The sequence below is a fragment of the Moschus berezovskii genome, chromosome 16 (genome assembly GCF_049115385.1).
Source record: "Moschus berezovskii isolate FMDL1 chromosome 16, NW_MosBer_1.0, whole genome shotgun sequence".
Classification (NCBI taxonomy): Eukaryota; Metazoa; Chordata; class Mammalia; order Artiodactyla; family Moschidae; genus Moschus; species Moschus berezovskii.
In genome coordinates, this window is record NC_142475.1 from 47,392,427 (window position 1) to 47,416,513 (window position 24,087).

Genomic DNA, 24,087 nt, shown 5'->3' on the forward strand with positions numbered 1-24,087 from the left:
TGGCATTAGGACAATTATATGGCCTCAGGTGGCCCTAGTGGTAAAGAATCCACCTGTCGATGCAAGAGATGCAGATTGGATCCCTGGGTTGGGAAGATCCTCTGGCATAGGAAATGGCAACCCACTCCAGTATTCTTGTCTGGGAAATCCCATGGACAGAGGAACCTTGTGAGCTACAGTCCATGGGGTCACAAACAGTTGGACATGACTGAAGTGACTTAGCACACATGGCCTCTGGCATAACCTATCAGGACATGATGGAATTGGGGCCATACTTACTAAACTGACAAGGAATTCCTTACTGGGCATCCCAGTGGCCTGGAAACAGTATTGGAATTTCTCTTAGGCCTTCATGATTTCCAGAATTCAATTACACACTTAAGAGAATCTGACTGGGGGTCATCATATCTACTTTTTGGTAAACACTTAAAACACTCTGCGAGATATTTTCATATAAATACGTGATAATTAAATATGGAAATCCAAACAACTCCAACTTCTTAAAGTTGATCTCATGTATTCTCTGAACACCAGCTCAGAAAATCCTGAGAGTTTTCCTATATTTGGAACACTGGAATGAGAGGTCAAAATAAATGGTTAATTTTTTCAGTTTACCTAGAAGGCTGTTCTACTTTGTAATATTAACAATACATTGCTAATGTAGTAGTACACATTTGCTTACCACGTTACAATTGACAAAGTAGTTTTAAATCCATTGTCTGCTCCAAGAGGCTGTAGGCTCCACCACAGCAGACAAGCTGTCTTGTTCAGGGTTGTAGCCCTTGTGTCTAGGGTAGCTAAATGCTAACTACTTGGTGGCTCAGACAGTAAAGAATTTGCCTGAAATGCAGTAGACTCAGGTTCAATCCCTGGGTTGGGAAGAGAAGGGAAAAGCTGCCCACTCCAGTATTCTTACCTGGAGAATCCCATTGACAGAGGAGCCTGGTAGGCTAGAGTCCATGGGGTCACAAAGAGTCAGATGCGACTGACTAAGCAGCACGCACCTCTCTTTTTACATAATGAGTAATATCATTCAAGTAGGCATGCCAGGTACAAATAGTCTCATTCTAGAGATGAGAAAATGGAGGCTCAGAAAGTCAAATGATATGTGCACATGTGCTAAGTCACTTCAGTCACTTAAGTTACTTAAGTTAGGCTTTCTGAGCCCAAGTCCATTTCTTTTCATTGACTGTGCCATGCCATCTTGCCTAATCTTGTTTTTTAGTAGCTGTCAATCCACAAACTTAGATTTTTCATCATGTCACTTGATCCACGTGATGGCCTTGTGTGAAGAGTCTGGAACTTAGTTTTTCCACTTCACTAATGGGCGAACTGAGAGTCAGTAGGGTCACAACACAGAGAATCAACTTGTGGTTGCCAAGAGGGAGAGAAGGATTGAGAGTTTGGGATTAGCAGATGCAAACTATTATACGCAGGATGAATAAACAACATGTCCTACTATATAGCATGAAAGTGAAAGTGAAATTTGCTCAGTCAGGTCCAACTCTTTGTGACCCCAGGGACTGTATAGTCCATGGAATTCTCCAGGCCAGAATACTGGAGTGAGTAGCCTTTCCCTTCTGCAGGGGATCTTCCCAACGCAGAGATCGAACCCAGGTCTCCCAAATTGCAGGCAGATTCTTTACCAGCTTAGCCACAGGGCATAAGGAACTATATTCAATATACTGTGATAACCACGATGGAAAAGAATATGAAAAACAATGTATATATGTATATATATATATATATGTATAACTGAATCACTTTACTGTTCAGTAGAAATTAACACAACATTGTAAATCAACTATGCTTCAGTAAAGTAAATTTGTTTAACAATGTAGCAAAATAAGGTCACAAATCTCCCCACTAGTAAGCGGCAGGGCCAGAACCAGAACTGAGATAGTTAGAGTCATGCTCAGTGCCCATCTGACTGCTTCTCTGGTTCCTCTCCCTAGCCCTCAAGAGGCACCTCCCATTTCCACGTGTAATCACTGTGTCTGCAGTGAGCGGCTACAGGCAGACTCTTTGGGGACAGACTGGGCCAATGGCACTGTCTCTACCACACAAGGACTTACCTTCCCATGGCAGGTTCAGACATGTGCACAGCTGAATGTATGACAGACCTGGCCCCGAAAAATACACACAAAAAGAGACACAGAGAAGGCAGCGGGGTCTGTCAGTGTGATAAGAAATAAGCATTTAGGGCCACAAAATGTGGCAGTGATCCTGACTCCCCTAGTCGTGGATAAGACACCTACTTAGCCTGTCAAATAGGGGGGGAAATGTACAGTGCTTACGACAAGAGGGTGAGTTTTGTATAAGTGTAAGTTGCTCAGTCATGTCTGACTCTTTGGGAACCCATTGACGGTAGCCCACCAGGCTCCTCTGTCCATTGAGTTCTCCAGGCAAGAATACTGGAGTGGGTTGCCATTCCCTTCTCCAGGGGATCTCCTTGACCCAGGGATCAAACCCTGGTTTCCTGCATTGCAGGCAGATTCTTTACCACTGAGCTACCAAGGAAACCTCAAGTTTTGTACAACCCATTCTTTTTTTTAAGACTTTATCCTTTACAGCTTAAATTTAAATACACTGTATCAAATTATTTAAATAAATTTGAATATACTAAATTTATTTAAGTAAATAAATAAACATTAAAATTGGAAATTACTTTCCAAATGCATGCTTGCAACAAGAACTGCATCCTCATAGCACAAGCACTAACAGAAGCCTCATCTTGCTCAAAGGCCCTGTGCCTCATTCACTGAACAGCTCCTATGTGTCCAGTTGCAGGGTTTTTACGTCGCTGTGCATTAGAACATAACTGAGCAGCACTCTATGAGGACTTCCCAGAATAGACCCCCACCCACGCCCTCCCTCTCCAATGTGCTGCTGGAGGACCAGATTCTGCAGATTCTTGTCTGTAGAAAAACTTCAGTCAAAGGACCAATTTAATCAGAGAAGTGAGAAAATGCGGAAAGAAAGGAAAACAGTCAAGCAAGCAAAATAATAATACTCTAACCACTAAACAAAATCAAGGGCATTTAGTTCTTCCTCAAGGGCCACGGCTTACATTCTCAGCCATGTCCTTGGAGCTGTTTTGTATAGACTGAGATCCTTACCAGATGGAAGAAGTTTATTATATGCTGCCCACAGGTGACATAGGCCTCAGAATTGATAAAACCAGAAGGTTGACGATGCTGACTCAGATTACCTCATCACCAATCAATCAGGAGAATATCCATGAGCTGATCACACCCTGCTCCTTGAACAGTATAAGACTCCTCAAGCAGAGTGCCAGTGATCAGGTCACTGGTGGGGTTCTGCCCTTGGTTGGCTGGGTGCTACTGGTCCCACTTCTAAAGTGCAGTGCAAAGAGACATCGTGTATATGCAGCATTTGTTTGGTTGTTTTTCTTTTTTAAAAAAATTTTTGCTTCTGTTTTTCTTGGCAGTTATTAAATCTGTATGCATGGAATTTTAAACCCCTGCCATACTATATCCCAAAGAAGTGATGCTTTTGAACTGTGGTGTTGGAGAAGACTCTTGAGAGACTCTTGGACAGCAAGGAGATCCAACCAGTCCATCCTAAAGGAAATCAGTCCTGAGTATATACTGGAAGCACTGATGCTGAAGCTGAAACTATAATACTTTGGCCACCTGATGCGAAGAACTGACTCATTTGAAAAGACCCTGATGCTGGGAAAGACTGAAGGCAGGAGGAGAAGGGGACAACAGAGGATGAGATAGTTGGATGGCATCACCAACTCAATGGACATGAGTTTGAGTAAACTCCGGGAGTTGGTGAGGGACAAGGAGGCCTGGCATGCTGCAGTCCATGGGGTCACGAAGAGTGGGACATGACTGTGCTTAACTGAATACTATATCCACCAATGGGCATTATTACCATGTCGTATAGAAAGTCAGTTGTCATGCAACACTCAGAATGCTGTGTTCAGCCTTGTTTTTCCAGTTGTGTTTTTAAGTCATTTCTTGAAGGGAAACTAAATGATTTAGTTGGAGCAAAGCTTTAAGTTTGTCAGTGTGGTTCTTTGCGGCTGTGTTCTGTGGCCATCTGAACCTTGCAGTGAGGTTGCAGGGCCCCTGGGACCCACCGTCTCAGGCCGCCTGCTTGCTCCATTCACCTTCTGAGTTTTTAGACTCCAGAGGGAGACACATTTTTCCAAGTTGCATGGAGGGCAACGCATCGCCTCGCCTCCCTTCTGCTTGCCTGCACATCTGACCATTGGCTCCGTCTGGGCCTGGGCCTCGACCATCCACCTTGATCCCTGATGTCGGGAAGAGCTGAGATAAGGCGGTGGGTCCGGCGGCTTGGTTCCGCAGCGCCCCTCAACCCCCCGCCCCAACTCCACACCCACCGCGAGAGTCCCATGACCTGCCAGAGCCGGTGGCGGCCCCGGGCCGGGCGAGGCCGGCGTGGGGCTGTCTGTCCTCGTCCCTGTCCTCGGGGGCAGGGTCCCCGGGCTCTGGCTTAGCAGCTGCAGTTGGGTTTCTTTCAAAAGAGGCCTCTGCATAGGCTGCTGACTCTCCCCGTCTGTAATCCCCATTACCAGAATGACCGTGTACACAGTTTCAGTCAGTTTAGTTCAGTCGCTCAGTCGTGTCCGACTCTCCACGACTCCATGAATCACAGCACGCCAGGCCTCCCTGTCCATCACCAACTCCCGGAGTTCACTCAAACTCATGTCCACAGAGTCGGTGATGCCATCCAGCCATCTCATTCTCTGTCGTCCCCTTCTCCTCCCGCCCCCAACCTTTCCCAGCATCAGAGTCTTTTCCAGTGAGTCAACTCTCCGCATGAGGTGGCCAAAGTATTGCAGTTTCAGCTTCAGCATCAGTCCCTCCAATGAACACCCAGGATCGATCTCCCTTAGAATGGACTGGTTGGATCTCCTTGCGGTACAAGGGACTCTCAAGAGTCTTCTCCAGCACCACAGTTCCAAAGCATCAATTCTTCGGCGATCAGTTTTCTTCACAGTCCAACTCTCACATCCATACATGACCATGGGAAAAACCATAGCCTTGACTAGACGGACCTTGGTTGGCAAAGTAATGTCTCTGCTTTTTAATATATTATCAAGTTTGGTCATAACTTTCCTTCCAAGGAGTAAGCGTCTTTTAATTTTATGGCTTCAATCAGCATCCACAGTGATTTTGGAGCCCAAAAAAATAAAGTCTGACACTGTTTCCACTGTTTTTCCATCTATTTCCCATGAAGTGATGGGACCAGATGCCATGATCTTTGTTTTCTGAATGTTGAGCTTCAAGCCAACCTTTTCACTCTCCTCTTTCACTTTCATCAAGAGGCTTTTGAGTTCCTCTTCACTTTCTGCCATAAGGGTAGTGTCATCTGCATATCTGAGATTATTGATATTTCTCCCAGCAATCTTGATTCCAGCTTCTGCTTCTTCCAGCCCAGCATTCCTCATGATGTACTCTGCATATAAGTTAAATAAGCAAGGTGACAATATACAGCCTTGACGCACTCCTTTTCCTATTTGGAACCAGTCTGTTGTTCCATGTACAGTTCTGACTGTTGCTTCCTGACCTGCATACAGGTTTCTCAAGAGGCAGGTCAGGTGGTCTGTTATTCCCATCTCTTTCAGAATTTTCCACAGTTTATATATACAGTTTAATCACTCATTATTTCCATGCTACAAGAAGATTTCCAACGAAGGGAAAGAACAAGAGCAAGAACATTCTTATCTATGGAGCAGCTAACTCACTCATAGTGTCCTGCTTTTCATACAGAACTCTCTGATTGTCAAACTGACCGTGTAAATACTCTCTCCTCTTACACTCGTTTATCATGCGTGTAAGTGGTGGGTCCTCCCCCGGGACCCTTTCCTTACCAGTAGCTGTCCTATTTTCTGGGTTGTTTCTAAAGGAAGATGAACATGCCCAGGGTTCACCCGGCTTGCTGGGCAAACCCACGCACCCTCCGTGCCTCCCCACGGGGCTTGTGGGGGGCTGTCTTGTTCTCGCTCTAAGTCTGGAGTCACAAGTGACACTTTTTTTTTCAATTAAGGAAAAAAACCACAGCCCCACTCTGGTGCCCACCAGGAGTGCCCGCATCCTGTCCCCTTCTTTGCTGTTGCTAATGACATTATGATGACTTACTCTACTATTCAGAAAGCTTTTTTATGTAATTAATGTACGCTTTCTTGTTTACAAATGCCTGATTTAAAAAGAAAAAGGAAAAAAAAAAAAACTCTTCCATACCCCATCCAGGGGGAGACACACAGTCTTGAGGACATTAGCCTACTGTGAACCCTTTCCCTGGCAAAGCAATAAAGCTATTTCTTTCTAATTCACCCCAAATTCTGTCTCTGAGATTTAATCCAGCACCAGTATACAGAGGCTGAATTTCGGTGACAGAATCACCACCGTGGTGCTTTAAAAATATTCGAATGCCTAGTCCCCACTCGGATGAATTATATTGTCCATTTCTTTGTCAACAGAATGAGATGGGCTCAAATCATTTAATATAATAATGATACATAATTTTGTCTCTATGACTTTCTATAATGAATTAAGTCATTTCAATTTTTTCTGTCAAGAGTCAATAAACAATGGTCTAAAGAGAATTTATGATTGAATGTGAAATAAGCTGAAATGTTCTCACAATTTTGGGGGTGAATAAACTGTATGCTAAATTCAATGGATACTTGAACAAATTAGTATATTTTTTCTTGGAGAAGGTAAAAAGTGAAAATGAATGAGAATGAACTTGGTTCACTTTTATACATAATTATTTCTAATTGGCAAAAAAGATACAATATTCTGCAAGAACCGAAATGCTTATTAGCAATTATCAACACCAGCTACTTCAGTGACATATATTTTTAAAAATATATATAATGGGTAATATATATAGTGACTATGTCTCTAAAACATGTTTTTGTGAGGTTATGGTGCTACCTTCTAAACGTGAACATTGAAGTTTGAAACTGACCACTTTGTCACTAAATTACTTTGACAATTTCAATGGTCTGAATTTGTAAATGACATGAAACAGCTACTACAAGAACAAAATTGTCTGATTCTTGTTACTCTGTGGTTGCTCTGTATTTCAGTGACAAAAGCAGTTTCTAGAAGTCACTGAGAATCATGTATGAACACATTAAGGTTTTTTCTTTTCCCCATGAAGTGCAGATCAAAAGGACTCCCTGAAGCCATGTCTGTCCTTTATTTCTGCTAGTATAATTGCTAATCTATTTGGTGGAATACTGGCATTTTACTTTTTTTTTCTAGGCTCATGATTATATTACTTTTTTTCTCCTGGCTGTCTAAAATGCCAGCAGTAGGCTAGACTAGCTCCATGACTTTGGTCAAAATAAAAACTTAAAATTAAGAGCGACATATAGATTTCATGGTATGGTGGAAAGAGACAAAAATAGATTAGAAGCAAGCTCACTTATGCTCAAGCTCAAGCAAGCTGCAAGCAATGAGATAAAAGAAAAAGTAATCTTTGGGGGGAAATCCTTTTTTAAAAAGTCCTTTTTAAAAAAATTAGATTTCTCACTCTGACACCAATTCAATGTACAATGGTCCCCTTATCTATGAGGGATCCCTTCCAGTGGGTGCCTGAAACCTTAGATGGTACCAAACTCTACATATAGTTTTTTTCTGTACATACATAAGATAAAGCTTACTTTACAAATTAGGCAACATAAGAGATTAACAACAGTAATTAATAATAATATAGAATAATAATAATATACTACAATAGAAGTTATATGAATATAGTCTCTCTCTCTTTCTCTGGAGGTGTGTGTCTCCCTTTCTCTCTCTCAAAGTATCTTATTGTGCACTGTCCTCACCCTTCTTCTTGTGATGATGTAGAGTGATAAAATGCCTATATGACAAGATGAAGTGACATGAACAACATAGCCACTGTGACATAGCATTAGAACTACTGACTTTGTGACTGTTAACTCAGAAGGAGGGTTATCTACTCCAGGTGATCCTGGATCATCAAGTCAGGACAATGTCAATAGGTGGATGTCAGGAGCAGATGGTGTCAACAGCTGGGGATCCCAGGTAGGACATAGTGGAATGATGTCATCATGCTACTTAGAACAGTACACAATTTTAAACTTCTGGACTGTTTACTTCTGGCAATTTTCCATTTAGTATTTTTGGGCCACAGTTGACTGCAGGTAGCTGAAACCATGGAAAGTGAGACCAGAGCTAAGGGGGGACTACTACCATCTGTTTTATCAGAGTTCCACTGATGTATCAAATCTTCATTTTGTGCATTCTCACTGATCTTTAGGCACTGCCTACACAGAATAAAAGTACAGCAGGGGATAAGTTTCACCAACAGCTATATTCATAGCATTACACATGAGAATGGTCATGGATCTTCTCAAACTTCACACAAGCTCTCCTGTTGCTCAAAGCATCTACAGGTAAATCCCTTGGGGAGTTTCTTAACACATGCAAACTCCTGAGCGCCTCTCCTCAGTGAGGTAATCCCGATCCTTGCAGGTGGGGCCCCAGGATCTATACTTGATACACCCTTCAGGCAATTCTTATAAAGAAAATTTGAGAACCAGTGGACCAAAAATGGACCCAAAGTTATGCACATTATCTCCAGTCCTTTAAAGAAATATGAGGTGCCTGCATATGACTCTGACCCCAGGAACTAAATTTTGATGCACATCATAAGCTCGATAGGGAAATATTCATTTTCCATCTCAGTTAGAAAGCATTATGTTACAAGGTAGGGGCAAGGTAGCAAACCATCAGTATAACTGGAGGCTTAAAAGCAGAGTCCTTGTACTCCTTGACAGTTGAACTCATTACCTCTAATCACTCAGATAGGAAGTACGTTAACCAAAGAGCATGCTAAATGCCTGCAGGTCCACTGGAGGCCCTCATTTGAGACATGCCTCATGTAGAAATTGGATAATTAGAGAGTATATGTTCAATTAAATTTGAGGATCTATGAAGTACTGAGAATTATACAGGGTGCTAAAAGGCTCTGCCTTGGAAACCTTTGTTATTACTAACTATGACAAAAAGAGCTCTTTTGAAGTCTGAACTCCAGAGTGTAGCTTTAAAATGCCACTTCAATGGAGGTAGCATCTTGGATTTGGTGACTGCTGTTTAATCTAGCAATTTTTTATTGAAAGTAGCTTGGTTACAAATAATGTAGGCTTCTTAACATGGATTCAGTGGTTGAGGGGTGGTTGAGTGGTTGATTCCTGCTCACCAAATGACCTAAAACATATTTCCTAAATTCTTTTAGCAACAATTCCAGCCAGCCCCACCCCCATCCCCACCAGGTTCCACAATGGACACATTTAAAGGTACTAACTCTGGAATGCTGTGACATTGTATCCAATTTAAGTTTTGTTTCTGATGTTGGAAACAACTCTACTATATCTTATCATTTAAATCCCTGTATAAAAAACCAGTGCATAATTCAGTTCAGTTCAGTTCAGTCGCTCAGTCGTGTCGGACTCTTTGCGATCCCATGAGTCACAGCACGCCAGGCCTCCCTGTCCATCACCAACTCCCGGAGTTCACTCAAACTCATGTCCATCGAGTCGGTGATGCCATCCAGCCATCTCATTCTCTGTTGTCCCCGTCTCCTCCCACCCACAATACCTCCCAGCATCAGACTCTTTTCCAGTGAGTCAACTCTTCGCATGAGGTGGCCAAAGTATTGGAGTTTCAGCTTTAGCATCAGTCCTTCCAATGAACACCCAGGATTGATCTCCTTTAGAATGGACTGGTTGGATCTCCTTGCAGTCCAAGGGACTCTCAAGAGTCTTCCCCAGCAACACAGTTCAAAAGCAGTGCATAATACTGAGTGAAACAATTATCAGGCAATTAAAATCTGATCAACTAATTAAAATAGTAGAGATAGCAAACTTCAGGTCGGAATAATTTTTCTTGAACTTGCAACAAAGAATATCAAACTAACAGATAGTCCATGTACTTCATATCTTCTTTTTACATCTGAAATGGAGAAATCCAGACTATTTCAACAACTTGTACAAACATTCTTTATCGGCTTCCCAGGAGAATACATAAAGAGACGTTCTAGCTTTGACATGATTTTTATAACACTCCAAGTAGTTTTAGGATTAATTATAGGAAATACAAAAGCAAGAAAAGTAATTCATTCGATGATTTTTTTTTTAAATAATTGCTAGGTTTCTAGATGCTGTTTTCTACATGCTTGGCATATTTCAGTGAACAACAAAAAGGACAAGAATCCTTTCTATCTGAGAGTAACAAATGATAAGCATAATAAAAAAAAGTAAGTGTATCATTTAGAAGATGGTGATTATTACTGTGGGAGAAAAAAATAGAAAAAGTAAGAGGATTTGGGTGTGATGGAGTAAGGAGCAGATTGCAATTTAAATAGGATTATCAGGATAGTCCCAAAGAAAAAGGTGAAAATTTGAGCACAGACTTGAAGAAGGTGATGTCATTACAAAGCAGATATTTATGGTTAAGGATGTTCCACACTGCAAGAAAGGCTAGTGCAAAAACCCAAAGATGGAAGTAAGCCTGGTTGGTACAGGGAATTACAAAGAGGCCAACATAAAAGTGGAGAAGGTGAAAGGGAGTGGAGATCAAAGAGTAATGAGGAAGATGTTGCAGATCACGTGGGGACTTGTAGTCCTGTTGCTGTGACTTGGTTTATCCTTTGAGAGAAGCAGTGAGCCAGTGAACAGTTTTGAATAAACATAACAGAAATGTACATAGACATGGTCACATGACCCTAAAGCAGTTCAGCCTAAAGTCAAACAGACCTGGGTTTGGATTTTTCTTCTACCTCTTACCAGTTGTATACCGCCAATTTTCTCATCTATAGAAAGAGGTAATCCTTGCTTCAGAAAGGATTTACATTACCAACATTTACAGAGGTAATGTTCAAGCTGCCTCTCCCAAGGACTGTGTTTTTCAAGATGGGAGCCAAAAGGTATTTGCAACCTTTCTCCTCTTAAAAATCACAGCCAAGCAACATAACAAGTCAGAGAAATCTGGACCACAAGATAAAAACCAAAACTAGACAGATAAATAGTTAATGGCTAAGAGAGAGGAAGCAGAGCAGACCTGAGAATCTACAGAGGGAGATTGTTCCCTCTTTCAGGATAGTGTAGTTCACCCTACTATACCCCTGCCCGTGTCTATTTCTAGATATTAGGAAATAGATGCTAAGGCAAAAAAACAAACAAACAAACCCTGATCATTCTTACTGTAGCCATCACTGTACTTATTAATGGATTTGCCCTATACTTTTTTTTGAAAGTATGACAATTACAACCCTAAATATTGGGTTCTAACTCTAATTCTTTTCCACTCACTCTTCCATAGCAATCCAGCCAAATATACCACCCTCATCTTAATCTTCTTAAAACCCAGCCTTGAATACGACATCCCTCAGTCGAATATCTTAAAGTGCCTCTTTCGCCCACAGGAAGGATCCTACACTTCTTAAGCAGGTCCCTTGGTATCTTCCCAGTATGTTCTTAAAAGGATTCTATGTCAACCAAACTATTTATTCTTTGAATGTGGCTCAGATGGTAAAGAATTTGCCTACAATGGAAGAAACCTGAGTTTGATCCCTGGGTTAGGATGATTTCCTGAAGAAGGAAACGGCAACCCCCTCCAGTATTCTAGCCTGAAGAATTCCACGGAAAGAGAAGCCTGGTGGGCTATAGTCTATGGAATTGCAAAGATTCAGACACAACTGAGTGACTAACACTTTCACTTTTATGTCTTTTTTGGTTTTTCTGTTCAGAATTCCCTCATGACTATTTTCCACTTATCGAAGTCTTCCTGTTCCTCTAAGACCCAAGTTCCAGTTTACATCCTCTACAACCACTTTTTCACCAAACCAGCCCTCAACAGATACACCGTCTTCAGAATTATATAGCACTCTTGTCTGTGTCATTCAAATATACTTAGCACCTTCTGCCTTCTATTTTTATTAATCCTTGTATACAAATTTCCTGACTCCCCAGTTTCACTATAAATTCCTGAAAGGTTTCAAAATCTAGGACTTTCCAGAACTACTCCTGAAGCTACAAGTTTTCCCAAGATACCAAGAAATCAGAGTTCAAAAGCACAGAGCTCAGAAGACTCAGAAAGGAGCAAATAAAAGAAAAATGTATTCAGAAAATAGTGACATTAGGAAGTCTAGAACATTTGTCATTATTTAGCTTAGAGAAGATAAAGCTGGGAGAGACCTAAAAGTCTCTTTCATGAATGAGGGAATATTAGGTTTATGGATGTTCTCAACTTTAACTAAGATGGGACAAAGGATAAGGGACTAATGAGAAGCAATGCAATTTGAAGATTTAGCAGAAACACTGAGAAGAGCTTTATGACCATGAGGATTCTGAGAAGCTGAAATGTACATTATCAAGGTTAAAATTTTTTTCTTTAATTTCTTAAGTTTTTAAAAATAACAATTGGCTTCAGATCTGATATGTAAGGAGTCTGGAAGTTGTCATTCTTGTCCTTACAAGAGAAAGTCAAACAAACTAAAGATCAACAACTTTTCTTTGACCCATCAGAGAACTAAGAACACAGGGTAAAGGGCTACTTATAATTTTGAAAGACAGGTAAATTCGGCAAGTTGCATCCTAGATCTGTTTACCTGAAGCAGAAGCTGCTGAAGCCATAAACTGGTAGGAAAACATAAATAGTAATTTTGACCAACTGAGGGAAGCTGAGTATGGACTAGCATCAGAATGAGAAACTCCTGGGGACAACAGTCCTGGGAGCCCCCTCCACATGTCTGGGGCTTCACCTCCAGAATTCCACTAGGTGCACACAGTGAAGAGCTGATAAAGTCACTTGTTGCTTCGGCAGTGGACAAGGGATAGTAATCACCATGAAATACAAAGCATTCTCCATCTCGAAGGCTTACTCTCAAGGAAGACTTTATCAGAGCGTTGTCCATTCTGGGAAAGGGCTCTTCTCCCAAGGACCCTCTAGCCTTCTTGTCCCAGCCAAGGGATTGTTGTTGCTCAGTGACAAGGGATTGTTGTTGTTCAGTGACTAAGTCATGTCCAATTCTTTGCGACCCCATGAACTGCAGCATGCCAGGCTTCTCTGTCCTCTATCACCCCATGTTTGTTCAAACTCATGTCCATTGAGTCGGTGATGCCATCCAACCATCTCATCCTCTGCTGCCCCTTCTCCTCCTGCTTTCTATCTTTCCCAGCATCAGGGTCTTTTGCAATGAGTTGGCTCTTTGCATCAGGCAGCCAGAGAATTGGAGCTTTAGCCTCAGTATCAGTCCTTCCAATGAATATTCAGGGTTGATTTCCTTTAGGATTGACTGGTTTGATCTCCTTGCTGTCCAAGGGACTCTCAAGAGTCCTCTCCAGAACTACAGTTCGAAAGCATCAATTCTTCAGTGCTCAGCCTTCTTTATAGTCCAACTCTCACATGACTACTGGAAAAACCATAGCTTTGACTATATGGGGAAGCTAAGAAACACTTTGAAGGTTACAGTAAAGCAACACAGGCCCACCAAAAGACTGAGATTTACTCTGAAAGAGATCAGGTTTGTGGTCACCAGAGGAAGGGGTTTGGGGAAGGGGGAATTGGAGAAAGGCACAAAATTTCAGTTATCAGATAAAAATAAGTACTAGGAAAGTAATGTACAACATACTGTAACACTGCTGTATATTATATATGAAAGTTGTTGAAAGTAAAACTTGAGTTCTCAGCACAAGAAAAAAATTTTAACTTTAATTTTTTCTACATCTTTAATTTGTATCTATGAGATGATGAATGTTCACTAAACTTATCATGATAATTACTTCATGATGTATGTAAATCAAATCATTATGCCATATACCTTAAACTTATATAGTGCTGTATGCCAACTATAATAAAGAAAAGAAAAAAGGACTTCCCTCATGGTCCAGTGGTTAAGACTCTGTGCCCATATTGCAGGGGGCAAGAGTTTGATCCCTTGTCAGAAAACTAAGATCCTGCAGGATTAAAAAATAATAAAGAAAATAAAAAGACTGAGATTAAATCATAAGATTAGACAAGGCTTCCCCTACCCCATATCTTAGCACTGTATGAGCAGGGCTCCCATGTAATAATAGTGGATTGTAGCTGAAGGAATTTCCAGATGCAGACTTTCTCTGAGGAAGACTACTTAGGGAAGCCCAGAGTCAAGAGAAGAGATTAAAAAACAGGTCACTAGAATATTTTGAAGCCTCTGCCACCTACAGCTACAACAAACATTAATTATAGCCTAACCCCTCCCTAGATTAACAGAAAAGCTCACACTACAGGCTTATTTTGGGGCTACACGGGTGGCACAGTGGTAAAGAATCTGCCTGCCAATGCAGCAGAGAGAAGAGATGTGGGTTTGATCCCTGGGTGGGGAAGACCCCCTGGAGGAGGAAATGGAAACCCACTCTAGTATTCTTGCCTGGGAAATCCCATGGACAGAAGAGCCTGGCGGGCAATAGTCCATTGGGTCACAAAGGGCCAGATACAACTTAGGGACTCAACAAAGACAGGCCTGCTTACCTCAGTTCCCTTTATAAAATCAAATTTGATAAACTACAAACACTGTAAATGAAGAATGTTTTTGATGGGCTCATCAGTAAGATAGACATGGCGGAGGAAAGAATATGTGTACTAATTTGAGAAGATCGTGTAAATAGGTCCACAGAATCACTATTTGCAACAGCCCAAAGGTCCAAACAATTCAAACGTCTAAGAGATAAATGGGTAAACAAAATGTAACGCACACTGCAGGGGTGTACACTGCCTGTGGCTGGTGTATGAACTGAGGGCAGCCTTGTTGAAGCGCATGCATACCCCAGTGATGTCTGCACTAACTCCAGGCAGTTAGCATCAGAGTTACATGATGCTCTCAAGCAGAGAGGACCCAGGACACTGCACGGAAGTGAGGGAGCTGAAGGCACAGGCCTTTAGAAATTCAGGGATTTCGCCTCACACCATATCAAACATAAAACAGTGTACTCACATTCCTGTACTAAATACCACTTTGGTTTGAAAAGCCAAAAGGTTTTTTATTTATAAATAACTGTAAAAGCATCCCAATGGACAGAGGAGCCTGGTGGGCTATACAGTCCATGGGGTCGCAAAGGATAGGACATGACTGAGTGACTAAGACACACCCAGCTATAATTTACTTAATTTATTATACTCAGAAACCATGGTGAGTACTTGGGAAATCTTGAGAAGTGAGAAAAGTCTAACCTATAAATGATTTTCACATGTAATAAAAGTTGTTATGCATTCTAAGTTTAGCCATTCATGAGTGGTATGATATTACGTTTTATACGCCCTTCATTAAACTTGCTATTAGTTTCAGTTATGCAGTTTTCTTATTTTAAACAAAATAATGTATTTTTTCAGTTCCCAACTGTTTCATAGACTCCTAAGTCCATGGTGAGTCTGATGCTGTCCAAGATACCTAATGGATAGACTGGTTCTGCTGGGCAACCCAGGGACTCTCTGGGGCGCGAACACAAAGTTCATGTCTTCACCAGCTTGAGCCACACACACAAAAGAAAATCCTCAGACTGGGTGGTCTGAAATTTACCACCCAGTAATCAGAAATTTACCATCTCACAGTTCTGGAGGCTGGGAATCCTCCAGATTCTGTCAGCATATTTTGTTCTTGATAAGAGCCTTCTTCCTGCTTTGCAGACATCTGCCTTCTTCCTGTATCCTTACACGTAGGGGAGAGAGCAAGCACTGGTCTCTCTTCCTCTTCTTCGAAAGACACTAACCCTACTGGACTAGGATCCCACCTCTATGACCTTAGTTCAGTTCAGTCGCTCAGTCATGTCTGACTATTTGTGACCCCATGGACTGCAGCACATCAGACTTCCCTGTCCATCACCAACTCTCTGAGCGTGTTCAAACTCATGTCCATTGAGTCGGTGATGTCATCCAACCATCTCATCCTCTATCGTCCCCTTCTTCTCCTGCCTTCAGTCTCTCCCACCATCAAGGTCTTTTCCAATAAGTCAGTCTTTGCATCAGGTAGCCAAAGTATTGGAGCTTCATCTTCAGCATCAGTCCTTCCAATGAATATTCAGGACTGATTTCCTTTAGAAGAGACTGGTTTGATCTCTTTGCTGTCCAAGGGACTCTATGACCTTAATTACCACCTAAAGGCCCTATCTACAAAGACAGTTACATGGGGGCTGGGGGTGAGGCTTCAACATTTTGTGTGCTTAGTCACTCAGTTGTGTCCATCTCTTTGCAACCCCATGGACAGTAGCCCGCCAGGCTCCTCTGTCCATGGGGATTCTCCAGGCAAGAATACTGGAGTGGGTTGCCATGTCCCCCTCCAGGGGATCTTCCCAACTGAGGGATCAAACACATGTCTCCCACATTGCAGGTGGATTCTTTACTGTCTGAGCTACCAATGAAGCCCATGAATACTGAAGTGGGTAGCCTATTCCTTCTCCAGGGGAACTTCCTGACCCAAGAATTGAACCAGGGTCTCCTGCATTGCAGGTGCATTTTTTACCAACTGAGCTACCAGGGAAGACCAACATTTTGATGGGACTCAATTCAGTCCTTAAGAGTTCAGGTTAATTTTTTGGTTATTAATATTTATTTTGTTCTTTCCCCTTTTTTTCCCTTTCCTCATGTGAAACAAATAGCCTCTGGATACCTTCTTCTTTGGACTTCCCTGTGTCTCACCTGGTAAAGAATCCGCCTGCAGTGCAGGAGACCTGGGTTCGATCCCTGGGTTGGGAAGATCCCCTGGAGTAAGGAAAAGGCTACCCACTCCAGTATTCTGGCCTGGATAATTCCATGGACTCTATAGTCTATGGAATCACAAAGAGTTGGACATGACTGAGCAACTTTCACTTTCACTTTTCACCTTCTTCTTTGTGGCATTTGTATTGCAGGGCAGAGAAGAAACTGCTTAGAGTTCACCACCTCTCCTGGCTTTTGTTTTACAAGGTCTTTGTTTACAAGAACTATTTGAGATGACTGGGCTGGAAAGAAGGGAGAAAGCAAATGTTTTAATGGAAATAAGAGAGAGATTTCACAGGACAGGGAAGAGAGCCGAGATGATCCCACAGGATAGTGGCAAGGTTTCAGAGTGATGACTATGAAGGTAGAGAAATTGCCCTAAGTCCCCATTGACCTGATGACAGTGAAGATGGCTACCTTTGAGCAGTGAGTGGGTCTGAACAATTATAACAGCAATGGCGACAATGAAGGACTGAAGACTAGAGGTCTTCTTACTTCTCCAGGCACCAGTTACATACACTTTCCAGATTCTTGGTTAGCCCATGAGATGAGAAGGAAGAGAGCCCCAGTAGTGATAGTTTTCACGTCCTACTAGTAGCAGGGGCTTCCCTGGTGGCTCAGGGGTGTAAAAAATAAAAAAAAACCTACCTGCAGTATAGGAGATGTGGATTCAATCCCTGGGCCAGGAAGATCTCCTGGAGAAGGAAATGGCAACCCACTCCAGTATTCTTGCCTGGAGACCCCATGGGCAAAGGAGCCTGGTGGGCTGTAGTCCAGTGGGTCGGAAAGTATTGGATTATATACTAAAGCAACTGAGCACTAATAGCAGGACAGGAAAGAAACTTAGAACATAGAGGTAATTTCATCCATATAAAACTAAAGTGATATTTCTTACACACCAAAGTTTGTAGCATAAGCTGCCCTTTTTCTGAAGCTAAAGGTATCGCCATTTTGTTGCCAATGTGATCCACTTTCACTGTGTGGCACGGTAAGGCAGTGATTACATTTGCATTAACTTAAGAATCGAGCATTTACTCATTATTAAGCAAGTATTTGTAAAGCACCTACTATGTGCAGAGCACTGTGTGCGGTGCTGGGGAAACCTTAATGTGCACAATGCCAGCCTGCAAGGCTTCTACCAGGAAACCCAGACATTACACAAGAAATTAGAGTAAAATGTGATACAGTTAGTGATGATGCAGGAAGTCTGAGAGCTATGAGTACTTGAGGAGACTTAGCAGAATAGTCACAGAGGGTCCCCCACAGGAAATGGCTAAAATCAAAAGAATGAAAGAAAAGTAGCCAGGTAACAAGGAAAGGGGAAAACTAGTCAAGAAAAGGGGAAAATATTCTACCTACTAAGTGTTGAAGAGCCAGTCATTAAAGCCCTTTTGAGTCATTTAATCTTAACTATGTGCTCAGCATGGGAATCCTCTCCACAATATACTGACACACTATGGCCCAAAATTTGCTATAAAAATATGTCCCCTACCTGACTCACAGGTGTGATATTCACCACTTCATATCTGAGGACTTAAACTAGAAAAGGCAAAGGTGTTTCTTGGAGGCAGTGACCATGGATGACAAATAAGCAAAAGCTGACAGCCTAACATAGGACTTATTATATGGACACAGAATTATACTGACACAAAGAACAATAGTAAGTCCCAATAAAGATACCAAAGAAGTAATAATACTCCTTAGAAAATGTTCTCTTAAAAATAATTAAAATGTGGGACTTTTCTGGTGGTTCGGTGGTTAAGAATATACCTTTCCATGCAGGGGGGTGCAGGTTTAACTCCCCTGGTTGGGGAGCTAAGATCCCACATGAACTGTAGCCGAAAAAACAAAGTATGAAGAAACAGAAACAATATTGAAACAAATTCAATAAAGACTTTTAAAATGGTCCACATTTTTTTTTAAAGTTAAAAACTGTAATTAAAATGCAAATGTTTCGGTTCCACAGTAGTCTAGAAAGGGCTTCCCTGGTGGCTCATATGTTAATGAATCTGCCTGCAATGCAGGAGACACAGGTTCAATTCCTAGTGCGGGAAGATCCCCTAGAGAAGGAAATGGCAACCCACTCCAGTGTTCTGGAGAATCCTATGGACAGAAGAGCCTAGAGGGCTACAGTCCATGGGGTAGCAAAGAGTCAGACACAACTGAGTAACTAAGCACACAGAAGCACATGGCCAGAAAAATTCATATATTTAAAATATGTCAGTTTCAGTAACACCAAATAATATAGTCATTATTATACACAGAAATAAAAACATGGAAAAGAAGAAAGGGGAACTGGGGAGAATGTCTTTCACCGAAATAGATGAACTTACAATGGGAAGGTGTCCCTCTTGGTTCCCAGCCTCACCCCACAGTCCAATCCTCAAGATCCTATAAGGAGAAAAGGCAACACAGCTTGTCCCTTTAATTCAGTCCATGGCTCATTGGTCAAACTTCAGCCGTATGGCTCCAGTCTGACTTTTCCAATGAGTTTATCCTGAAGAGAGAAAAGCATTTTGATCAACACTTAGTGAACTTTTCTCTTTCATCAGTGTGGCTGGTTTTATTACATGGTTTGAATTTTGCTGATATGTCACCCCAGCTACTATCACACCGTAAAAAAAAAAAAAGTTTAATGAAACCATATTTAAGTGGATATAAATTACTAGCTTTCCTGACTCTGAGCTGATTTTATGCTTTTTCATTTCACTAATTCTTGTTTTAGAAACTTAATTTTATGAGTTTATCTTACACATTTTCACCACTTAACTCTTCTCATTGGAAGTTAAACTTGGAGCTTGCCAAAAGGGATATGATCATAAGCTGGTGCTCAAGGCCAAAAGTAAGCAGCATTATGAAACTGTACTCTTACATCCTGGCTTTCCAAGGTTTTAATCTTGAACTCTGGCTATTAAGCTATGTGTAATGTGGTAGTACCTCGCCCTCTGACATATGGTGAAGTACAAATCCGAGATTCCCAATTAAAAGAGAAAGGGAGGGAGAGAAAGAATGAGAAACGAAAATAGAACCATCCTTCATTTCCAATGCTTCTGTAGCTATCAATGTGTGTGACTTTATAAAAAAATTTTTAAAACTCAGGCAAAATAGATTACCAGTGGGAATTTGCCGTATGACTCAGGAAACTCAAATCAGGGCTCTGTGACAACCTAGGGGACTGAGATGGAGTGGGAGGTGGGAGAGAGGTTCAAGAGGAAGGAGACACATGTTTACCTATGGCTGATTCATGTTGATATGTGGCGGAAACCAACACAATTTGTTGTTGTTCAGTCACCAACTCTTGTTCGGCTCTTTGCGATCCAATGAACTGTAGGTGTCCAGCTTCTCTGTCCCTCAATATTGTGCTTGACACAATATTGTAAAGCATTTATCCTTCAGTTAAAAATAAATACATTAAAAAAGAAAAGCTCAGGCATATTGAATCACATTTCCAGGAAGTGTGTCCCTGATACTGCAGGCTATAACCTGACTAACAGCTATTAAACCAGTCTCTTGTTAAGATGTGGGCATTTCACAATATAGTGCAGTTACTCAAAACAAGTGCCCAGTTCCCCTTTGTGGACAAACTTTGCCTGGCATTCGCAACCCTGCCAGGATTTTTTATTATTATTATTTTTATTGGAGTATAGTTGATTTACAATGTTATGTTTGTTTCAGGTGTACAGCAAAGTGAATCATTATACATATAATCCAGTCTTTTTTTAGATTTCTTTTCCCATAAGATTATTAGAGATCATTGAGTGCTGCTGCTGCTGCTAAGTCGCTTCAGTCGTGTCCGACTCTGTGCGACCCCATAGATGGCAGCCCACCAGGCTTACCCATCCCTGGGATTCTCCAGGCAAGAATACTGGAGTGGGTTGCCATTTCCTTCTCCAGATCATTGAGTAGACCTCCCTATTTATAGCACAGGAAACTCTGCCAGGATTGTTTTCAATTTCAATCATCCTAATAGCTTTTTTCCCACCTGCCTTTGCATATCTTCAGCTTATCCTTTCCTATCAAACTTCCCTAGTTAAGCTAACTTTATGCAGAAGGCCCATGGTATTCAACAAGACAATTATCAATGTTTGCCTTCTCCTACTTCTGACTTGAGGCTCCACTGTTTTGTATTTCCTAAAGCATCCTATCTACCCTTCTTAGTAATTGCAGTGGAATGAGACAAAGAGTGCCTTTCCTCAAATGGATACAGCAAAGTCATGGAAAGTCTCTCACTGCTTGGGTGTGGGTCTTAATCTCTGTACTGTGGCCAGAAATTTGAAAGGCTTTGGTGTGCAAGTCTAGATCACGTGTCCAGACACAGAGAAACCCAAAACGTGTGGAGTAAAAACATGCTGTTATCCAAAAGGAAAATCTGGGGGCTTTTTTCAGAAAAGGAAATAGAGGCTGGGCCAGCAAACACACTTTTTATCTACTATATCTCCTAAGCAAAATTTTTTATTTCAAGACATAATTAAATTTTCATATGATTTAATATATCTCTCGAAACCACATATTTATGTATTTAAGGCCACATAAATAAATAAGAAAAAGTTAAATAATCTAATAGAAAAACGGACAAAGTATAAAAACATACAGTTTATAGTGAAAGAAGACAAACACCCAATAAATATAGGACAAGCTGTTTGGCCTCACTCATAATAAAATCCAAACAAGAAAGAGATAATGTTCTTCACTTACCAGAAATATAAATAACATAATGATACTCTTTACTCTTGAAAATGCTTATAGTTGGAGGATGCCCAGCACCTGCAACTGGGTAAAGGAAATGGCCTTTAGTGGAAGCGTTAAATTGATGTAAATTAGTAGAGAAGGATCTATCAGATAACTATCAAAACTAAAACTGCTGACTCAGTAAACCCATAGCTAGGAATTTACCTTATTGATATACCTCATAAAAATTCTCCGAGACATGCATACAGTGATAGTCATTGATACATAATTAAACTGAAAACTAACTATAAGTGAAAATTACCCAGTGTCCATCAGTAGAAAATAGGATAACTGAACTAGGATACATCTATGACACATCTGTTCATATATGAATGTATCACCTATGGGATGCAAGGAGGGCATGAAAGAACTAAACAGATCTGTTTGGTGGAAAAGCTCTCAGATATAGAAGTGGAAAAAAGCAAGGGCAGAGCAGTGTGCTTTATATGACATCTTATGTGTGAAAAGGGCAAAGTTTGATGTGGTAATGTGTGCATTTTTCTGGAAATAATCAAAAGGTAATAGAAATTACCCTGCAAAAAGGGAGAAGATTCCAACTTTCCATGTTATACATTCCTCTCATGAGAATATCAAATCTACTAATGATACACATCTACTAAAGTTGATGTTTCTAAACTTTTAAGAGCATTATTTTGTTATTTATTTTTAAAATATCAATAGGGATTATCTGAGTGGAAAGAATATAGATTGTTTTTAATCTTTTCTTCTTTGTACTTTTCTGATAAAAGACTACTGATGTTATATATATTTAAAGTATACACTTAAAAGAAGAATAACTGATGGTGTCCTGGGATAACTTGATGGTATTTAAGAAAATAAAATGTAATAAAACAACATAATTGGGAGTTTACTATATAATAGGCAATATACTAAGTACTTCACATATATATATATAAGATCTTCCCTGGTGGCTCAGACAGTAAAGCATCTGCCTACAATGCGGGAGACCTGGTTTCGATCCCTGGGATGGAAAGATTCCCCTGGAGAAAATTTAATCCACAGAATGACATTATGAGATGAGTACTTTTATTATTCCCATCTTAAAATGAGAATAAAGTAACTTACCTAAGGTTCCTCATTGAGTGATAGAACCAAGATTTAAACCAAATGGCAACCCACTCCAGTATTCTTGCCTGGAAAATCTCATGATCAGAGGAGCCTGGTGGGCTGCGGTCCATGGGGTCGCAAAGAGTCGGGCACGACTGAGCGACTAACACTTACACTTACTTACTTACTTACTTTGATTCTAGATCCAGTATATACCAAAGCGTACTTTTTATGAAAATGTAAATAGAAATTGTCCTTCCATGGGGCCAGATTATGGAAGAATGTACATTGCCCTGTATGCTACTGTATACTACCTTTTAACTCCTCTTTCAAGTTCCCTGCCCTAAATTGAATTTATAGAATTGAGATGACAACAAATTCTGCCTTCCCTGGGATGGAGAAAATCAAATGAGAAGATTAAATATGTAACATCCTTTAAAAATTGTGACTCACCCCTCAACTCTAAGGTATTGTATAATAAGCGCCCCTCCCCCCAAGAAAAACGACTGCAGGCTAACAGATGAGTAACCATGCATTTCTGAACCAGGGAGGGCTTTTCAAATCGAGGAACAAGCCTGGTTTTAGCAGCATTCACCTGGGGATCGCTCTGGGTTTCAGCTCCCTGCAGAGTCTTGAGCCCAGACTATGAGGTAATGGTCTGACCCTCATTTTGAAGCACATAAAATTCAAGGAGGTTAACTAATTTCCCTCAGGTCACACAGAAGCTGCTGGTGAGGTTGGAACTGAAACAGAAGTTTCTTAATTCCCAGCCAATGCGATGCTCCCAAGACAAGCTCTTGTTGAAGAAATTACACAGTGACACCAGTGCACATTACAGTCCCCTGGAGAAGAATCCCAAGAAGCCAAAGATTCCATTTTAAATAGAAAAATCGCAGACTTACAAAAGACTGATGTCTTCTCCAGCCAGCAAATTATGCATCTCTCCGGAAAGTCCAGTAATCCTTCTACATAGTACACCTCGTCTCTTGCAGCTAACCGGAAAGACTAGTAAGGAACACACAGTACTGTTCTCCAGCCAGCAAATGTGTAAGGGTTTATGCATGAGAAGCTGTTTCCCTGAAACCATTGATTTGGTGCCTGATGTAAACGACCAACACATCTGCGTGGAACTGACGCTCCCTGAATGGAAATGAACTTGAGGGTCAAGGCTACTCAATTATCATCTCAGTTCTATAAATTCAGGGAAGTCTGCTCAAGGTCAGTTGCTATTCCTAAGGGTCACTAACCTCAGATCGCTAAATAAGGAGACCACTTTACAAATCATTAAAATAATTATAGTGATGGGAAACAGTGCAAAGGAGTGTAACACAAGTCCACCTTAGAAAATGTTCATGGAACAAGGATGATCCTGGCTGAAAAACCGACTTTTACAGGGTAACCTTTTGTGGACATACAAGCAGAGGAAGGAAAGAAGAAACTGATCCACACCCCCGTGGTTAATCTCTAAGAAGAGGAGGCAGGGAGACTCCATCTCCTTCTCACCCCTCACCCCAGCCCTCCCACA

At 41.1% G+C, this 24,087-nt stretch overlaps 1 long non-coding RNA gene across 1 annotated transcript; it reads right to left on the reverse strand.

Moving 5' to 3' along the window:
* Positions 1 to 18,967: 18,967 nt before the first annotated feature.
* LOC129560111 (uncharacterized) lies at positions 18,968 to 23,574 on the reverse strand. The gene is made up of 4 exons (XR_008686700.2): positions 23,465 to 23,574; positions 21,462 to 21,536; positions 19,998 to 20,156; positions 18,968 to 19,263 (listed from the first exon to the last, which is right to left on the reverse strand). It is a non-coding gene; the product is annotated as an uncharacterized LOC129560111 (long non-coding RNA).
* Between the last annotated feature and the right edge of the window lie 513 nt (positions 23,575 to 24,087).